Raw genomic sequence first — 19,810 nt, 5'->3', positions numbered from 1 at the left:
GCAGGAGGAGGCCATTCGGCCCATCAAACCTGCTCCACCATTCAATAAGATTGGGGCTGATCCTTGACCTCAGCTCCACCTTCCTGCACTTTTCCCATATCACTTGAACCCTTGTTACCCAAAGATCAACTGACCTCTATCTTCAATATGCTCAACAACTGAGGTTCTACAGCTCGCTGGAGCAGAGCATTTCAAAAATTCACAGCCCTTTGATTGAATAGGTTTCTCCCCACCTCAGTTCAATGTGGCTAAGCCCTTATTCCGAGATTTTGATTCCTTGTTCCGCATACCCCAGCCATGGGAAACATGCTCCTGGCATTTATCAAGTCACGCCATTAAGAATTATCTATGTTACATTGAGATGGTTTCTCATTCTTCTAAATTCTATCAAATATAGTCCAACTCCACTAAAACTATTCTCATTGGACAATGTCTCATCCCAGCAGAGTTGCACGGTGGCACATGGCTGCCTCACAGCACCAGAGACCCAGGTTCAATTCCAGCCTTGGGTAACTGTGTGGAGTTTGCATGTTCTCCCCGTGGCTGCGTGGGTTTCCTCCGGGTCCTCCGGTTTCCTCCCACAGTCCAAAGAAGTGCAGATTTGTTGGATTGGCCGTGCTAAATTGCCCCTTAGTGTCCAAAGATATGGAGATTAGGTGGGGTTACGGGGTCGGGGCAGGGTGTGTGTCTAGGTCGAGTACTCTTTCAGAGGGTCGGTGCAGACTCGATGGGCCGAATGGCTTAATTCTGCACTGTAGAGATTCTTTGGTTCCATGGAGTCACCACTGCTCCACGTGTCCATCGTTTGCTGTCCATTCTCAATATCGCAAACAGTAAGTCAAAAAGAACTTTTTATGGTGCCTTTCATAACCACCGGAGGTCTCAAAAAGTGTTTTGCAAACAATGAAGGACTTTCAAAATGTTGTCACTCTTGTAATGTACGAAGCAGCGCAGCCAATTTGCATGAAGCCAACTCCCAAAAACAGCAAGTTGATCATGGCCGGATCATCTGCTTTTGTGATGTTTATTGAGAAATCCAAATTGGCCAGGACACCGGTGATAACCCAGAAGGAAAATAAACATTAAAATGGGTAAATAAGAACGCCGGTTGAACTGGATATTTCCCCTCTGGCCACCTCTTCTGCATGATAGTGGATGGTGGGACCTTTTGCACTCACCCCGAGCAGGCAGATGTCACCTGGGTGAAATTCCTCATCCAAAATGCAGCACATTTGACAGTTCAGCACTCCCTCGGTACTACACTGAGGCGCCAGCCCTGATTTATGTGCTCAAGTCCAGCGGTGGTCCCCACCGCTGTGACACAAGCTGTAAAATTCCACCCCGGGGTAGGACTTGAGCCCGGAGTCTTGCAACTCAGAGGCCAGAGAACTATTAACTCAGCCGTAGATAGAGAAAGGATAATGATCTTGACACTGCTTATTGTAGACGTAAATGTATCTTGAATTTAATTCTCTGGAAGGATGTTATTTACTTCCCCAGAATTGTGTGCATAATTACAAGAAGGACAACTCAGCTTGGGCACTCCATTGCACGAGATAATCAATGGTTCAGGCTGCAGTTAATCAAAACCACCAAACAAACACATTGAAAATAATTAATAGGCTGCTTTCAAATAAACAGCACATTATGCTTGGGGTGAAACTTAAAGTTTGACACATGTCTGCTAGATTTCAAATTATTGCTTCATAATTTAACTGTGATGCTCGGATGATTCCACAAGCCTTTGCAATGTAATTATCTGCATCATCTCAGGTTAACTTCATTTTTTCTGTCTTGTGGTTTGTTGTTGAATTCCCCATTATAACAATCATTTCTCCTTCTGTGCTGTAACATTCCATGATTTTATGACTTTATCGTTCGCATCTCTACCTGCGCTTCAATGGGTCTGCCCATGAGGCAGACGGCCCTGGGTGTAAAGAACAGGAGAAGGGTCAATTTTAGCGGCCGTGATTTTTCCACACTCCACGCGTCTGTGAACAGTATTTAAAAACATTTCTGATTTCTCCATGAATAAGTGGTGGCATATTTTCCCTAAATCGGAAAATTTGGAGGGTGGGATTCTCCACCCACCCAGTTGTGTGTTCCTCAGCGGCGGAGGGAAGCGGCGCGCTGTTCGCTGGCAGTGGAATACTCTGCTCCCATCACTGTCAATGGAAATGACCATGGAAGCCACGCCACACCGCCAGGAAGCCCGCGGACCAGAGAATCCCACCGCCAGTGAAAGGCTGGAGAATTCCGGCCAGAGTGTTTCAATCTTCCATGAATAACTTGCACAGCAAACTCAGGGTAAAAGAAAATAAAATTAAAAAAGGGTTGGCCTATCTTTCCACTGCCACTGGCTTGATTCTACGATGGTGGACAGTGTAGGCTGCTTGTCTGGGGCTTCTATTTATTTTGGCAGTCCAACAGCGACTGACCTTAAGGTCCAAAGACTGTATAAACAAAGGAAGTCAGACAGCAAGTATCCATCATGTGATACTGGTTTCAAATTGATAAATGAGCACCTCTTGTTGAAACCATTGTGGTACAACAGTTAGTGCTTAGGCCATTAGCAACATTATTGAAGATTAGGACCTGTGAAAGAATGTCTTTCCTTGAAGTTGGCTGGTTTTGTGAGGTCCACAGAGAATCCAGCACAAGCTTGCAGGGCCAAACAGGAAATAACTTAATTTACACCAATATGTACACAGAACCAGCAGTTTACTAATGGTTGCCCCTCTAACCAGTACAACGTTGGCCAGCTCTATTTATACAGCTGCACTGCTAATAATCACCCCACCCCCCCCTGCTCATTGTGGGAGCTCATATTCCTCAAGGATCATAGATAACCAATTGTCCCCAACCAATAGGATCCAGCAGATTATAACACTGGAGCAGATCAGTTTTCTTCTGGTCATTGTTGGTTGGGCTGGAATGTTTATCCTTTGCAAACAGGGTCACATTCCAAATATTTGAGGGGTTAGCCTTTGACACTTCTGGAAGCAAGTAGGTAACCCGCTGGAACCAGCTTGCCAGCTCAACAATTGTCCAGTTTGAAAAGCACAAAACAAAATGACTTTGTAAAGCAGTCAACTGGTGAATTTTGGCCTCATGCCTCGACAGTGGCATGGGTTTGAGCCCCACTCCAGCGACTGTGAGACCTACCTGCACCTCCCCAGAAATCTGCCATCCTGCTCCATGGAAAACATCAGCCCGCCGCAGCCGCTCCGAATCACTGGAAATCTTGGCGTCAACTGGAAGCTGTTTAAACAGTGCCTCCAGCTCTTCCTCGAAGCCACAGACACGGAGAATGCATCGGACACCAGGAAGATCGCCCTCTTCCTCTCCACGGCGGGGCAACACGCCATCCACATCTACAACTCCCTGGCATTCGCGGAAGGCGAGGACAAGACGAAATACAAGACGGTCCTTCTAAAGTTTGAGGAACACTTCAGCGTGGAAGTTAATGAGAGCTTCGAGAGGCACCTCTTCCAACAGCGCCTGCAGGGTAAGGATGAGCCTTTTCAATCTTATTTGACACACCTCCGCATCCTCGCGCAGTCCTGCGGCTATGAGGCCACCTCCGACTCCATGATTCGGGATCAGATAGTTTTTGGGGTCACCTCGGACACCCTACGCCAGCAGCTCCTCAAAATAAAGCGCCTCACCCGAGCGACTGCCATCGAGACCTGCGTCCTCCACGAAAACGCGACCAGCCGGTACTCTCAAATCCAGGCGGCCGAATCGGCACGGCACGGGTCCTACGAGGCCGAGCGGGTTCAATCGATCCAGTTCCTCCCGGCCCGAACGAGGGCGGCCATTTCGCGCACTTTCCGAGACCTCCCGCGCTTGTACGTGCCAAAAGAGGGGACGTCGATTCAGAGGGACAGGATGCGCAGACGCGCACTACGCAGGACCACACCACGCATGCGCGGTGGCGCAACGAACGCCATGATGTCATGACGTGCGGCAACTGTGGATTCGCATACTTAAAGTGGCAATGTCCGGCCAAAGCGTGACAATGCCTCTGCTGTGGCAGGATGGGCCACTACGCTGCCTGCTGTCGAGCAGCTCAACCTGCAAACTCTCCGCAATTCCGCCAGCCTCGCAGGGACGAGCGGGCCATTCAACCCCCATACACTGAGTCATATCCTGACAACATGCAGACCTGTGATACTGATGACAGGGAACCCTTCTGCGTTGCGGTAATAAACAAGAACCGGATGTCCCCAAGTCAGAACCACTAGCTGATGCCAGTGCACAGCATTGATCCGGGCGATGAGTGGTGTGCCACCCTAACGGTCAACCGATCACCCATCACATTTCGCTTGGACACTGGTGCCTCCGCCAATCTCCTTGCACGGTCAGCCTTCCAGACCTTGACGGTTAAACCACCGATTCTGCCATCCCACTGTCAGCTGGTTGACTATAACGGAAACTGTATCCCGGCCACGGGGTCCTGCCAGCTCGAGGTTACACACAACTCACATAAAGCTACATTGTCTTTTGAAATAGTTGGATCCTCGAAGGACTCTCTGTTAGGCGCAAAGGCGTGCAAGATCCTCCACCTCGTTCAGATGGCACACACTCTGTCTCCAGAAGGCACGTCCGATTTCCCGGATGCAGACTTTAGGGCGCAACTCCACTCACTCCTCGCGCACAATCAGGAGGTTTTCGAGGGCATGGGCACACTGCCCTATACTTACAGAATACGGCTCAAACCGGACGCCACCCCGGTCATTCACGCACCTCGTAGAGTCCCAGCACCACTCAAGGACTGCCTCAAGCAGCAGCTGCAGGACCAAGGAGTGCTTTCCCGGGTCACGGAGCCAACGCCATGGGTCAGCTCCATGGTGTGCGTCAAGAAGCCCTCTGGCGAGCTCCGGATCTGCATCGACCCGAAAGACCTGAACAACAACATTATGAGGGAACACTACCCCATACCCAAACGAGAAGAAATCACGAGCGAAATGGCCCGGGCTAAAATATTCACCAAGCTTGATGCCTCAAAGGGTTTTTGGCAGATTCAACTGGATCAGTAATGCTGGAAGCTGTGCACCTTCAACACTCCATTTGGCAGATACTGCTACAATAGGATGTCATTTGGCATCATCTCGGCCTCCAAGGTGTTCCATCGCATCATGGAACAGATGCTGGAGGGCATCGAAGGGGTACGCGTCTATGTAGATGACGTTATCATCTGGTCCACCACACCACAGGAGCACATCAGTAATCTCCAGCGTGTCTTTGCACGGATACGAGATCAGGGCCTGCACCTCAACTGAGCCAAGTGCTCCTTTGGCCAGACTGAGCTAAAGTTTTTGGGGGACCACATAGCCCGGTCAGGGGTGCAGCTGGATGCCGACAAAAGTGGCAGCCATCGCAGCCATGCAGCAGCAGGCAGACAAGAAGGCAGTGTTGCGCTTTCTCGGGATAGTCAACTTCCTGGGGAAGTTTATTCCCAACCTTGCCTCGCACACAACGGCTCTTCGCCACCTGGTCAAGAAGTCAACGGAATTCCAGTGGCTGCCTGTAGCACCGTCAATATGACGCGAGGCAGGTTGAGGTAATGGCAATTGAAGGCTTTATTAAGCAGAACATAATCCCCAGCAGCGTGTTTACAGAATACAACTGCTGAGGGAAATGGAGGGAAAAACTGGGTTCTTATACCGGCATTTCTGGGTGGAGTCCAGTAGGTGGCAGATCCTATCAGGACCTGGCATCCCTCCACCAATAGCCTGTCGACACCTGGTGTACCGTATTACCCCTAATACATACCACCACACTGCTCGCACCCCAGAGTGAATGGGAGGAGCTCAAGGTCAAGCTCACCACAGCCCCGGTATTGGCGTTCTTCGACACCACTCGGGACACCAAGATCACGACTGACGCCAGCCAGTCCAGCATTGGGGCGGTACTCCTGCAACGGGATGACACCGTATCATGGGCCCCGGTCGCCTATGGCTCGCGGGCCATGACTCCCACAGAACAGCGCTATGCACAGATTGAAAAGGAGTGCCTGGGTTTGTTCACCGGCATCGACAAATTCCACGATTATGTGTATGGCATTCCGCAGTTCACTGTGGAGACTGACCATCGCCCCCTGGTCGGCATCATTCGGAAGGACCTCAACGATATGACCCCTCACCTCCAGCGCATCCTGCTCAAGCTCCGGAGGTATGACTTCCAACTTGTCTACACCCGGGGAAAGGACCTCATCATCGCAGATGCTCTGTCCAGGGCGGTGAACACACCGCCTGACTCGGAGGGGTTTGTTTGTCAGGTCGACGCACAAGTAGCCTTCACATCGGCCAATCTGCCGGCTACTAACGCACGTCTGGCCCACATTCGCCGAGAGACTGCGGCTGACCCCCTTCTACAGCGTGTAATGCGCCACATGACGGAAGGGTGGCTCAAGGGGCAGTGCCCACAATTCTACAATGTCCGGGACGACTTGGCCGTCATTGATGGTGTCCTCCTGAAGTTGGACCGGATTGTGATCCCACACAGCATGCACCGGCTTGTCCTCGAACAACTGCACAAAGGCCATCTCGGAGTTGAAAAGTGCAGGCGGAGGGCCCGAGAAGCTGTGTACTGGCCGGGCATCAGCGACGACATCGCCAACATGGTGCTCAACTGCCCCACCTGCCAAAGGTTTCAACCGGCGCAACCCCCTGAGACCCGTCAGCCCCATGAGTTGGTCACGTCCCCCTGGGCGAAGGTGGGTGTGGACCTCTTTCATGCACTCGGCAGGGACTACGCCATTCTGATTGACTATTTTTCAAATTATCCGGAGGTCACACGCCTGCACGACATGACATCATCAGCTGTCATCCGGGCATGCAAAGAAACCTTCGCTCGCCATGGAATTCCGCTCACAGTCATGTCTGACAACGGGCCTTGTTTTGCGAGCCAAGAATGGTCTTCTTTTGCCATTTCATACAACTTCACACACGTGATGTCCAGTCCTTTATATCCCCAGTCAAATGGCAAGGTGGAAAAGGACGTCCACATCGTGAAGCGGCTCCTCTGCAAGACTGCTGATGCCGGATAAGACTTCTGTTTAGCCCTGCTGGCCTATCGCTCGCCCCCACTGTCCCCAGGCCTCTCGCCAGCCCAGCTGTTGATGGGTCGCACCCTCAGGACCACTGTGCCGTCCATTCATGTTCCTGAACCCGACCATGCTCCTGTACTGCGGAGGATGCAACAACAGCGTGCTCAGCAGAAGGTGGCACATGACGCTCGGGCAACTGATCTTCCTGCCCTGGCGCCTGGAGACAACGTCCGCATACACCTACCGGAGGGTACCTGGTCGGCAACCGCCGAGGTTCTCCGCCACGTGGCTCCCCGCTCGTTCCTGGTTCGCATGCCTGATGGCTCCATTCACCGACGTAATCGGCGGGCCCTTCGGCTGCTTCCGCACTCACTACGAGATCATGCACCGGTGCCACGCCCTCCTGTTGTCCCTGATGTCGACTTCATTGAGCTTCCTGCCACTCTGCCTATTCCTCTCTCGCCCGTGGCCAGGCCCATTCCTCAGCCGGTGGATCCTGACCCACCCTTGAGGCGGTCAACCCAAATTCATCGCCCACCTGATAGACTGGACGTATGAGCCTGTTAGCACATTGGACCCACTGAATTGTTTTGCAATACTGTTAACGTATTTCTTTCTTGTCGTTCCAGAAGTTCTCTCTCGTCGTTTGATGATTGCACTTGTATTGTTCGTGGCACAACCTCGTTGCTCTGTTACACCTGACACCTTCCTCTGTATATAGCTTAGCCTCATGTACATGTTGTAAATATTGCACACACATACTCAGATGCACTCCGTACACACTAATATTTATTATCATGTAGGCACATATCCTTGTGAAAGGGGGGATGTCATGATATCCACATCAGCATATCATGGTGCAATCACACATATACTGATGGACAGGTAGTTGGATCAACCAACACACACACAACATCGCAGCCAATCACCAGTGAGAGCACACGCACTATAAAACAGGGAACACCACAGTCCCCGTTCATTCTACCAGGAGATATCTCAGAGCACAGAGCTCACAGCGTGCCACTCAGACATACACCATGTGCTGAGTGCCTCACCAAGATAGTGAAAGGGCTGGGTCCACAGGTTAGATGGTGAAGGACGAACCTCAACCAGCAGTTATTAGTTATAATTGCACAAGACAGTAAAACAGAGTTGTACCATCTACAACCGTGTTGGTTCATTTGCGTATCGGAACACCCAACATGACAACTATACGTAGATAGGCGTTGAGTGGTAATCACCAGTGTTGATTGCCAGTTCCTGGCAGATTTGACCCAGAACACTTAAATTTAGAAATTGTTAATCATGAGAATGGATTTTCCCTGTGGTCTGAGTTCCTCACCTGATACTTACTGCACGTCACAAAATTCAATTTTTTCTTTCTCTCTCTCTCTCCCGAGTCAAATAACAGGTCAAAGAATGAAGGATGATTCAACAATTCTGCCGAAGTATGTGAATTAAAATCAATACAGCAATTTAAAAAGCCAATTGACCATGATCATTCTACTTATATCCGAATATCTGAAACTCTATAAAATGTGTTCCCACCTTCGGAACTTTGGAATAAAATCAAAAGCATCTGATAATGTCTGGGATGGAACCAAGAAGAAATATAATTCGATTGTTATAAGCCCACTGCTGCCCTTCAAAGAACAAAGAACACATAACAAAGAAAAGTACAGCACAGGAACAGGCCCTTCGGCCCTCCAAGCCTGCCACAACCATGCTGCCCGTCTAAACTAAAAACTTCTACACTTCCTGGGTCCGTATCCCTCTATTCCCATCCTATTCATGTATTTGTCAAGATGCCTCTTAAACGTCACTATCGTCCCTTCTTCCACCACCTCCTCCGGCAGTGAGTTCCAGGCACCCACTACCCTCTGTATAAAAAACATGCCTCGTACATCTCCTCTAAACCTTGCCCCTCGCACCTTAAACCTATACCCCCCAGTAATTGACCCCTCTACCCTGGGGAAAAGCCTCTGACTATCCACTCTGTCTATGCCCCTCATAATTTTGTAGACCTCGATCAGGTCGCCCCTCAACCTCCTTCGTTCCAGTGAGAAAGATTGAGTTTATTCAACCTCTCCTCATAGCTAATGCCCTCCATACCAGGCAACATCCTGGTAAATCTCTTCTGCGCCCTCTCTAAAGCCTCCACATCCTTCTGGTAGTGTGGCAACCAGAATTGAACACTATACTCCTAGTGTGGTCTAAATAAGGTTCAATACAGCTGCAACATGATTTGCCAATTTGTATACTCAATTCCCCTGGCCAATGAAGGCAAGCATGCCGTATGCCTTCTTGACTACCTTCTCCACCTGTGTTGCCTCTTTCAGTGATCTATGGATCTGTACACCTAGATCTCTCTGACTGTCAATACACTTGAGAGTTCTACCATTCACTGTATATTCCCTACCTGTATTAGACCTTCCAAAATGCATTACTTCACATTTGTCTGGATTAAACTCCATCTGCCATCTCCAAACGATCTAAATCCTGCTGTATCCTCTGACAGTCCTCACCGCTATCCGCAATTCCACCAACCTTTATGTCGTCTGCAAACTTACTCATCAGAACAGTTACATTTTCCTCCAAATCATTTATATATACTACGAACAGCAAAGGTCCCAGCACCGAACCCTGTGGAACAACACTAGTCACAACCCTCAAAGCAGAAAAGCACCCTTCCATTGCTACTCTCTGCCTTCTATGACCTAGCCAGTTCTGTATCCATCTTGCCAGCTCACCTCTGATCATGTGTGACTTCACCTTTTGTACCAGTCTGCCATGAGGGACCTTGACAAAGGCTTTCCTGAAGTCCATGTGGACAACATCCACTGCCTTTCCTGCATGAATCATGGGCGTCATTCTCCGACCCCCCGCCGGGTCGGAGAATCGCCGGGGGCTGCCGTGAATCCCGCCCCCGCCGGTTGCCGAAGTCTTCGGCACCAGAGATTCGGCGGGGGCGGGAATCGCGCCGCGCCGGTTGGCGGGCCCCCCCCCGCTCGATTCTCCGGCCCGGATGGGCTGAAGTCCCGCCGATAAATTGCCTGTCCCGCCGGCGTAAATTAAAGCACCTATTTACCGGCGGGACAAGACGGCGTGGGCGGGCTCCGGGGTCCTGGGGGGGCGCGGGGCGATCTGACCCCGGGGGGTGCCCCCACAGTGGCCTGGCCCGCGACCGGGGCCCACCGATCCGCGGGCGGGCCTGTGCCGTGGCGGCACTCTTTCCCTTCCGCCTCCGCCACGGTCTCCACCATGGCGGAGGCGGAAGAGACTCCCTCCACAGCGGCCGCTGACGCTCCTGCGCATGCGCTGCCCCGACATGTCATTTCCGCGCCAGCTGGCGGGGCAACAAAGGCCGTTTCCGCCAGCTGGCGGGGCGGAAATTCCTCCGGCGACGGCCTAGCCCCTCAATGTTGGGGCTCGGCCCCCAAAGATGCGGAGCATTCCGCACCTTTGGGGCGGCGCGATGCCCGTCTGATTGGCGCCGTTTTGGGCGCCAGTCGGCGGACATCGCGCCGTTTCGGGAGAATTTCGCCCCGTGTTTGTGACCTCCTCGAAAAACTCTATCAAGTTAGTGAGACACAACCTCCCCTTCATAAAACCGTGCTGCCTCTCGCTAATACATCCACTTGCTTCGAAATGGGAATAGATCCTGTCTCGAAGAATTCTCTCCAGTAATTTCCCTACCACTGAAGTAAATCCCCCCGGGCCTGTAGTCCCCTGGATTTTCCTTGCTACCCTTCTTGAACAAAGGAACAGCATTGGCTATTCTCCAGTCCTCTGGGACATCACCTGAAGATAGTGAGGATCCAAAGATTTCTGTCAAGGCCTCAGCAATTTCCTCTCTTTTCTCCTTCAGTATTCTAAGAAAAGGAAAATTGCATCTCTGCAAGTTTTCCTTCTTGTGATTCAAGTTAAAATAAAAGTTTCCAAACAGCCAAGCGTAACCCAAGGAGAAAGCAAAATACGGCATATGCTGGAAATCCTCAGAAGGTAAGGCAGTATCAGTGGAGGAAGAAACAATGTCAGTTCATGTCACGTGATGAAGGGACACAACATGAAGTCATTTTTATATTCATTGGATCTGAGCATCGTTGCCCATCCCTAATTGCCCTTGAACTCAGTGAACTTGCTGGACCATTTGAGAGTTAACCACATTTGTGGTTCTGGAGTCACGTACAGGCCAAAGCAGGTAAGGACGACAGACAGGTGTGGACCCCACACCTCAGGAAGGACATATTGGCACTGGAGCGGGTCCAGCGGAGATTCACACGGATGATCCCAGGAATGGTAGGCTAACTTACGATGAACGTCTGAGGATCCTGGGATTATATTCATTGGAGTTTAGGAGGTTGAGGGGAGATCTAATAGAAACTTACAAGATAATGAATGGCTTAGATAGGGTGGATGTAGGGAAGTTGTTTCCATTAACAGGGGAGACTAGGACCCGGGGGCACAGCCTTAGAGTAAAAGGGAGTCACTTTAGAACAGAGATGAGGAGAAATTTCTTCAGCCAGAGAGTGGTGGGCCTGTGGAACTCATTGCCACAGAGGGCGGTGGAGGTCGGGACGTTGAGTGTCTTTAAGACAGAAGTTGATAAATTCTTGATTTCTCGAGGAATTAAGGGCTATGGAGAGAGAGCGGGTAAATGGAGTTGAAATCAGCCATGATTGAATGGTGGAGTGGACTTGATGGGCCGAATGGCCTTACTTCCGCTCCTATGTTTTATGGTCTTATTTCCTTCCCTAAAGGGCATTGGTGAACCAGGTGATTTCTATAACAATTACCCGCAGGTTTCATGGCCATTATTTGACTTTTTAAAAAATCTAACTTTTATTGAACTCAAATTTCACCATTTGCTATGGTGGGATTTGATCTCAGGTCTCCAGATTATTAGACCAGTTACAATACCACTGTAGCATTGCTTCTTCTTCGCTCGTGATATATGCTATACCACTGACTGAGTATTTTGAGTATATTCTGTTTCGATTACAGGGGTGTTATTAATTGTGTTCTGTGACGAATGGAGAATTTTAGGAATATTGGATTCTAAATATTGAGGTAATTCAAGGCTTAAAAGCCTGGGGTTCCAGGGTGTTCGGGTGCAGTGGTCATGTTTTTAAAAACAATTTTGTTTTTCAGAGCCTGGGAGCTTTTCAGAGTCAGAAGGTGAAATTAACCAGAGGATTGTAGTTTTCAGTCTGGGCTAATGCACTGTGGTTTAGCTGGGGAATGTCCCTGGGGAGTTAATGTCCTTTCAGCCTGGAGAGTTAAGTTGTTTTCCCCCGTGGGGAGATTATGTCATTGCTGGGCAGAGGTAAGGGAGGAAGAGACATTTTGGAAAAGCTTTGGGGAGGAGTTGAAGTCTGATCTGACACTGAGGCCACAATTCCCTCACAATAGGGCAGTTATAAAAAGAGGAATAATATTTAAAGCAGAGCAGTCTTGTCTGAGGACAAGGAAGAAGCTCACACGGCCTAGTTCTCAGCCTCTAGCCATCTGACGGCACCTCCCGCTTGACTCGCGGTTGCCGCCGCCACAACAGAGGAATACAGCTGTGGATTTTTATGCTTTGTGTGGCTTTAGAGGTACTCTGAGTTGTGGTCTAACACGCACTGCTGTTGTGCCCTTGGATCTGGTGAAGTGTCGCATTCAGGTAGATCCTGGAAAATACTAGAGCATCTTCAAAGGGTTTTTTATCACTGGGAAAGAAGATGCTATTCATGGCCTGGGGAAAGGATGGGCTCCAACCTTCATTGGCTATTCAATGCAAGTGCTGTTCAAATTTGGTTTTGATTAAGCTTTCAAGAACGTGAACCAGCCTTTTGAAGACGTTCAGCCAGATCTGGAAGGGTTCTCACAGGAGCCAAATCTGTTCTGTGAAGCAAGTATTACTCTATGCCATGCTGGTTTTAAGGTGGATTGAGAGCTATATCTTTCTTTTCTTGAATTCAAATTTCACCATTTGCTACAGTAAGAAAAGATCAGCCATGATCTCATTGAATGGCGGAGCAGGCTCAAGGGCCAGATGGCCTACTCCTGCTCCTAGTTCTTATGTTCTTATGTTTTTGTTGTTTAATGGGGAATAGAGTGGGAGGTTTTAAGGGGTAATTGTAAGCTGTTCTCTTTGGGTGTGAAATTATAATAATAATGTTTATCAGTGTCACTAGTGGGCTTACATTAACACTGCAATGAAGTTACTGTGAAAATACCCTAGTCGCCACACTACGGAGCCTGTTCGGGTACACAGAGGGAGAATTCAGAATGCCCAATTCACCTTATAGGCACGTCTTTCAAGACTTGTGGGAGGAAGCCGGTGCACCCGGAGGAATCCCACGCAGACACGGGGAGAACGTGCAGACTCCGCACAGACAGTGACCCAAGCCAGGAATTGAACCCGAGTCCCTAGCCCTGCAAAGCAACAGGGCTATCCAGTGTGCTACCCTGCCGTAAAGAGTTTAACATTATATTCCGAATAAAGTTTTGTTTTAAAAATACCAAATCCCTATTTCTTCATTGAATCACTCCTGGAGTGAATCATTCTTTCCGTAGAGTCTTACAAATAAACTAAAATATTGGAGTTTTGGTCCAGTATCAAAGCCACTGTTGGAGTCTGGCCTGTAATCATAATAGTTATGACACCCTGGGCTGGTGCGCGGTGAATTCCAGCCCCACTTGACCTAGAGTCGCAATACATTTAAAATTAACTATTAATTCTTCGAAAATACCTGAAGTCTTTGGCTTTTGGCTGCCCAATAACTAAAGCCAGCAGGTTTGTAAATTTAAACAACATTCATTTTTATTAATAACAACTGTAATTAAATAGGCAGCAAATACAACTGGTTAACTATTATCTAATTCCTAATCCTCCCCCTTTTAACTCGCCCCACTCTCAACACACACACCAGACAGACAAACACAGAGGGGAAAGAGGGGTGTGAAAGAAAATAATAACACAAAAAGTAAAAGGGTAAAAGTCTTTGTTGCAGATGGACACCTTCCAAATAGATTATTTTTTGTCCAGGCCTTCAGCGAGAGAGAGACTCACAGCTTCTTTCCTCAGTGTCCAGGCATGTTCTGTTTCTTCCTGGGTCCTCCGGAAACATCTCATCTGCAGGACCCAATCACTGACTGTCACTGGGCAGAATCCATTGGCCATCAGCCAACCAATCGACCTGAATGCCTCTGATCTCTCAGGCGCCAGAAAGTCTGAGTTCTGCTGTTCAAAAGCTAAATCTCCAATAGCACAGTGTACTATTTTGCAACTTTTGAGTACCGCATTTCTTCTCATTGAATTAATGATATGTCCATTAAATATCCATGGATCAAAAGTGACAGCAAAAAAGTAAGATCAATAGGAAATAATGGAATCAACGGGGAGCGCCCCTACAACTGTTTCACAGCCAGTTCAGCACTTTCAAAGAACTCAGCCATTATTATGTGCTTGACTCGAAAGCCACTCAGCTGAAAGATGCTAAGCCATGTGACTCATTGTCCGAAAATAACAGTTACCCTTTATACAGGTGCAAAACTGAGGTGCAGATTGGGTCATCCAGCATGAACGATCACAGACTTTCAGAAATAAGGTCCAATCTAAATTGAGTTCCCGCGATCTTCTGTGGTTAGCACATCACAATGGAAGCTGGCGTCTCCACAAAACTGTCCACGCACTCAGGGTGAATCATTGTTGGGTTTCTGTTAATTGCACTAATTGGCAAACCTTTGAGAAAAAGCTTTACATTTTAATGAGTTCTTTTTGGCGCAACAACACTAATTGGCAATTATTGAAAACCTTTTGAAAACTTTATCTTTACTTTACTAAGAAACTGACTCCTGTACCCTGATACAACTAATAAATGGTTTGATTCAGCTTTCTTAAAGTCAATTTCAGATATTTAACATCAGGCTACTCACAGTTGATGGATTAACACTGATTAAAGTTGCATTTGCTTGTGTAAAGCTCATTTTCCACCCATTTTAATCAAATACCACTCTTCAATATATTAAGAAATATTTTTCAAATAATTATTTTTTTGAAATTTGTTTCAAAGTGCTGTCTCAGTGCATGGTTTAAGCAGATAGGTTTCATGGATGTGCAAATAAGCTTGAGCAACAATCCGGGGAAAAACACAATTCACCGAAAATAGCGCAAGCTTGGTGAAATTTACACTTTGATCATCAATGGTGGCCAAATCAGAAAACCTGACCCCATGGGATAAAGTGCCAGCAGTAGCCAGTCACAGATGTCCCCATTCCTAATAGAATTGGATTGTGCTTAACTGATGGGCAACACGGTGGCACAGTGGTTAGCACTGCTGTCTCACAGCACTAGGGTCCCGGTTCAATTCCAGCCTCGGGTGACTGTCTGTGCGGAGTCTGCACGTTCTCCCCGTGTCTGCGTGGGTTTCCTCCAGGTGCTCCTGTTTCCCCCCATAGTCCAAGGTTGTGCAGGTTAGGTGGATTGGCCATGCTAAATTGCCCCTTAGTGCCCAAAAGGTTAAGTGAGGTCATTGGGTTGTGGGGATAGGGTGGGGGGATGGGCCTAGGAAGAGCGCTCTTTTGGAGGGTCGGTGCAGACCCGATGGGCCGAATGTCCTCCTTTTGCACTGGAGAGATGCTATGATCAACACTTCCCAAATGGCGTTATTATCAATACGTTTACTGCCGAATGCTGATTTATCCTCAGCTTTGTTGAGTTAAAATGCATGGATTTGTATGAGCTGCTTAAAGATGCGTACTTGGAATGAAATGGGCCATTATACATTTCATGATTACTTTGGAACAGTTGGCGTAGGGCGGCACAGCAGCGCAGTGTTTAGCACTGCTGCTTCATGGTGCCAAGGACCCGGGTTCAATCCCGGCCCCGGGTCACTGTCCGTGTGACGTTTACACATTCTCCCCGTGTCCGCATGGGTCTCACCCCCACAACCCAAAAGATGTGCAGGGTAGGTGGATTGGCCACGCTAAATTGCCCCTTAATTGGAAATGGTTTTTTAGTAAAATCGTTGGTGTATGAAGGTTTGCTGAACTCAAAACATTGTGCCCTGATTTTCTGTGAATATGACAAACAGTTTTATTCTGCCGGAGGAAATTCTCGGAAATTACACGGAGAGGTAATCATGCACCTACGGAAGGCTTGTCAGAATTTCCTGTGACTTTGACGGCTCAACGCAGAAGTTAATCAGCACAGACCCACTCCCCAAACCTCCGCAATTACATTTTGTGGTTTCTTCTGGTGTGGGACTTTGACAAAGGGGCAAATTCTATGGATTTGCTTCCACTATCTTAACAGTGCTGGCAGTAAATCCATTTATCATTGGTCAGTAGGGTTCCACCACACTCCAACATTAAAAAGAACAGAATGTGGGAGACCAGCCAGGAATGTGTTGGAATTGTCATGTCCAGAGGTGACAAAGGCACGAATGAGGGTGCCAGCACCAGAAGTGCCAAGACTGAGGTTGACTCGGGTTACAGAGGTGTACAAAGGCAGTCGTTTGGCGCAAACGGACAGTCAATAGCTCATCTCAATTGTAAACAGTCAGGATTAGTCTCAACAATTACCAGGGGTATGGATGGAATCAGTATCTAGGGAATGGAATTCAGAGTAGAGAGCAAAAAATAACGGCTTCATTCTTCCCAATATTGAATTGGAGGGAACTTAGTCGGGGGTCAGTCTCATGTGGTTATCAGGCTTTAGCTCTGTTGCTCTTTTGGAATATAATTCCTGTTTTGCTTCCAATCATTAATGCTCTCAATGTAAATGTCGCTGTCACCCATTGACTTTCTAAGTACACTAGCACATGGATCATCAGTGTATGTGGAATATAATACCAGAAGACATAGGAGCAGAATTAGGCCACTCAGCCCATCGAGTCTGCTCCACCATTCAATCCTGGCTGATATTTTTCTCAGCCCCATTCTCCTGCCTTCTCCCCATAACCCCTGATCCCCTTATTAATCAAGAACCTATCTCTGTCTTAAAGGCATTAATGATTTGGCCTCCACAGCCTTCTGCGGCAAAGAGTTCCACAGATTCACCACCCTCTGGCTGAAGAAATTCCCCCTCATCACTGTTTTAAAGGATCGTCCCTTTAGTCTGAGATGGTGTCCTCTGGTTCTAGTTTTTCCAACAACTGGAAACATCCTCTCCACGTCCACTCTATCCAGGCCTCGCAGTATCCTGTAAGTTTCAATAAGATCCCCTCTCATCCTTCTAAACTCCAACGAGTACAGACCCAGAGTCCTCAACCATTCCTCATACGACAAGCTCTTCATTCCAGGGATCATTCTTGTGAACCTCCTCTGGACCCTTTCCAAGGCCAGCACATCCTTCCTTAGACACGGGGCCCAAAATTGCTCACAATACTCCAAATGGGGTCTGACCAGATCCTTATATTGCCTCAGAAGTACATCCCTGGTCTTGTATTCTGGCACTCTCGACATGAATTCTAACATGTTTTTCATTTATTTTCACCAGTTTAAAACCTCTGATACACTGGCGTTGAAGTCCCAACGCGAATACAATAATTGTCTGATCCTGTATGACAGAAATACTTACATTTATACGGTGTCTTTCATGACCTCAGGAGGTCACAAATATGGTAAGAAGGGTGCTATCGCATATTGATCCTCATGTGGGTGAGTAGGGGTTAGAGGAGCTGTTGTAGCTCAGTGGGTAGGTCCCTGCCTTACAGCCAGACGCTCTGCTTTCAAGTCGTGCTTCAGATTCTGCTGGAGTGTTCATGATGTGGTTTAACAAGTTGGAAATCAGCCTATGAATCGTTCCAACACTCCCATGTTATGCCTCCAAGGTTTTTTTAAAAGTACGAAATGGCATCTCCATTAGAGGCCCCCTTTTAACATCAGACACCCCGCTCTTTAAGGTTCGGTAACCGCTGGACTTCCCTCGCCCACCCCTCGGCCTCTCTGTCATTACCTAAATCCCCAGTACTCTGAACACATCCAACAGCGCAGCAAACCCTCACTTTACCAACAGTGCAGCACACCCTCACTCCTCCAACAGCGCAGCACAGCCTCACTCCTCCAACAGCGCAGCACACCCTCACTCATCCAACAGTGCAGCACACCCTCACTCTACCAACAGCACAGCACACCCTCACTCATCCAACAGTGCAGCACAGCCTCACTCCTCCAACAGTGCAGCACACCCTCAACACATCCAACAGTGTAGCACACTCTCACTCCTCCAACAGTGCAGCACACCCTCACTCCTCCAACAATGCAGCACACCCTCACTCCTCCAACAGTGCAGCACACCCTCACTCCTCCAACAATGCAGCACACCCTCACTCCTCCAACAGCGCAGCACACCCTCACTCATCCAACAGTGCAGCACACCTCACTCATCCAACAGTGCAGCACACCCTCACTCCTCCAACAGTGCAGCACACCTCACTCATCCAACAGTGCAGCACACCCTCAACACATCCAACAGTGTAGCACACCCTCACTCCTCCAACAGTGCAGCACACCCTCACTCCTCCAACAATGCAGCACACCCTCACTCCTCCAACAGCGCAGCACACCCTCAACACATCCAACAGCGCAGCACACCCTCACTCATCCAACAGTGCAGCACACCTCACTCATCCAACAATGCAGCACACCCTCACTCCTCCAACAGTGCAGCACACCTCACTCATCCAACAGTGCAGCACACCCTCACTCCTCCAACAGTGCAGCACAGCCTCACTCCTCCAACAGCGCAGCACACCCTCACTCCTCCAACATGCAGCACACCCTCAACACATCCAACAGTGCAGCACATCCTCAGCACATCCAACAGCGCAGCACACCCTCAACACATACAACAGTGCAGCACAGCCTCACTCCTCCAACAGTGCAGCACTCCCTCAGCACATCCAACAATGCAGCACACCCTCAACATATCCAACAGTGCAGCACACCTTCAACACATCCAACAGTGCAGCACACCCTCAACACATCCAACAATGCAGCACTCCCTCAGCACATCCAACAGCACAGCACACCCTCAAAACATCCAACAGTGCAGCACACCCTCAACACATACAACAGTGAAGCACACCCTCACTCCTCCAACAGTGCAGCACACCCTCAACACATACAACAGTGCAGCACACCCTCACCCATCCAGCAGTGCAGCACACCCTCAACACATCCAACAGTGCAGCACTCCCTCAACACATCCAACAGTGCAGCACACCCTCACTCCTCCAACAGTGCGGCACACACACACTCTTTCAACAGTGCAGCACCTCAATATATCCAACAGTGCAGCACACCCTCACTCATCCAACATTGCAGCACATCCTCAACACATCCAACAGTGCAGCACACCCTCAACACATCCAACAGCGCAGCACACCCTCAACACACCCAACAGTGCAGCACACCCTCACTACTCCAACAGTGCAGTACAACCTCACTCCTCCAACAGTGCAGCACCTCAATGCATCCAACAGTGCAGCACACCCTCACTACTCCAACAGTGCAGCACACCCTCACTCCTCCAACAGTGCAGCACACCCTCACTCCTCCAACAGTGCAGCACCTCAATGCATCCAACAGTGCAGCACACCCTCACTACTCCAACAGTGCAGCACACCCTCAACACATCCAACAGTGCAGCACACCCTCAACACATCCAACAGTGCAGCACACCCTTAACACATCCAACAGCGCAGCACACCCTCACCACATACAACAGCGCAGCACACCCTCAACACATCCAACAGTGCAGCACAC

This window comes from Scyliorhinus torazame, chromosome 5 (genome assembly GCF_047496885.1).
Source record: "Scyliorhinus torazame isolate Kashiwa2021f chromosome 5, sScyTor2.1, whole genome shotgun sequence".
In the NCBI taxonomy this organism is placed as follows: domain Eukaryota; kingdom Metazoa; phylum Chordata; class Chondrichthyes; order Carcharhiniformes; family Scyliorhinidae; genus Scyliorhinus; species Scyliorhinus torazame.
The sequence above is the reverse complement of the archived record's forward strand: the minus strand, read 5'-3'. Positions refer to the sequence as shown.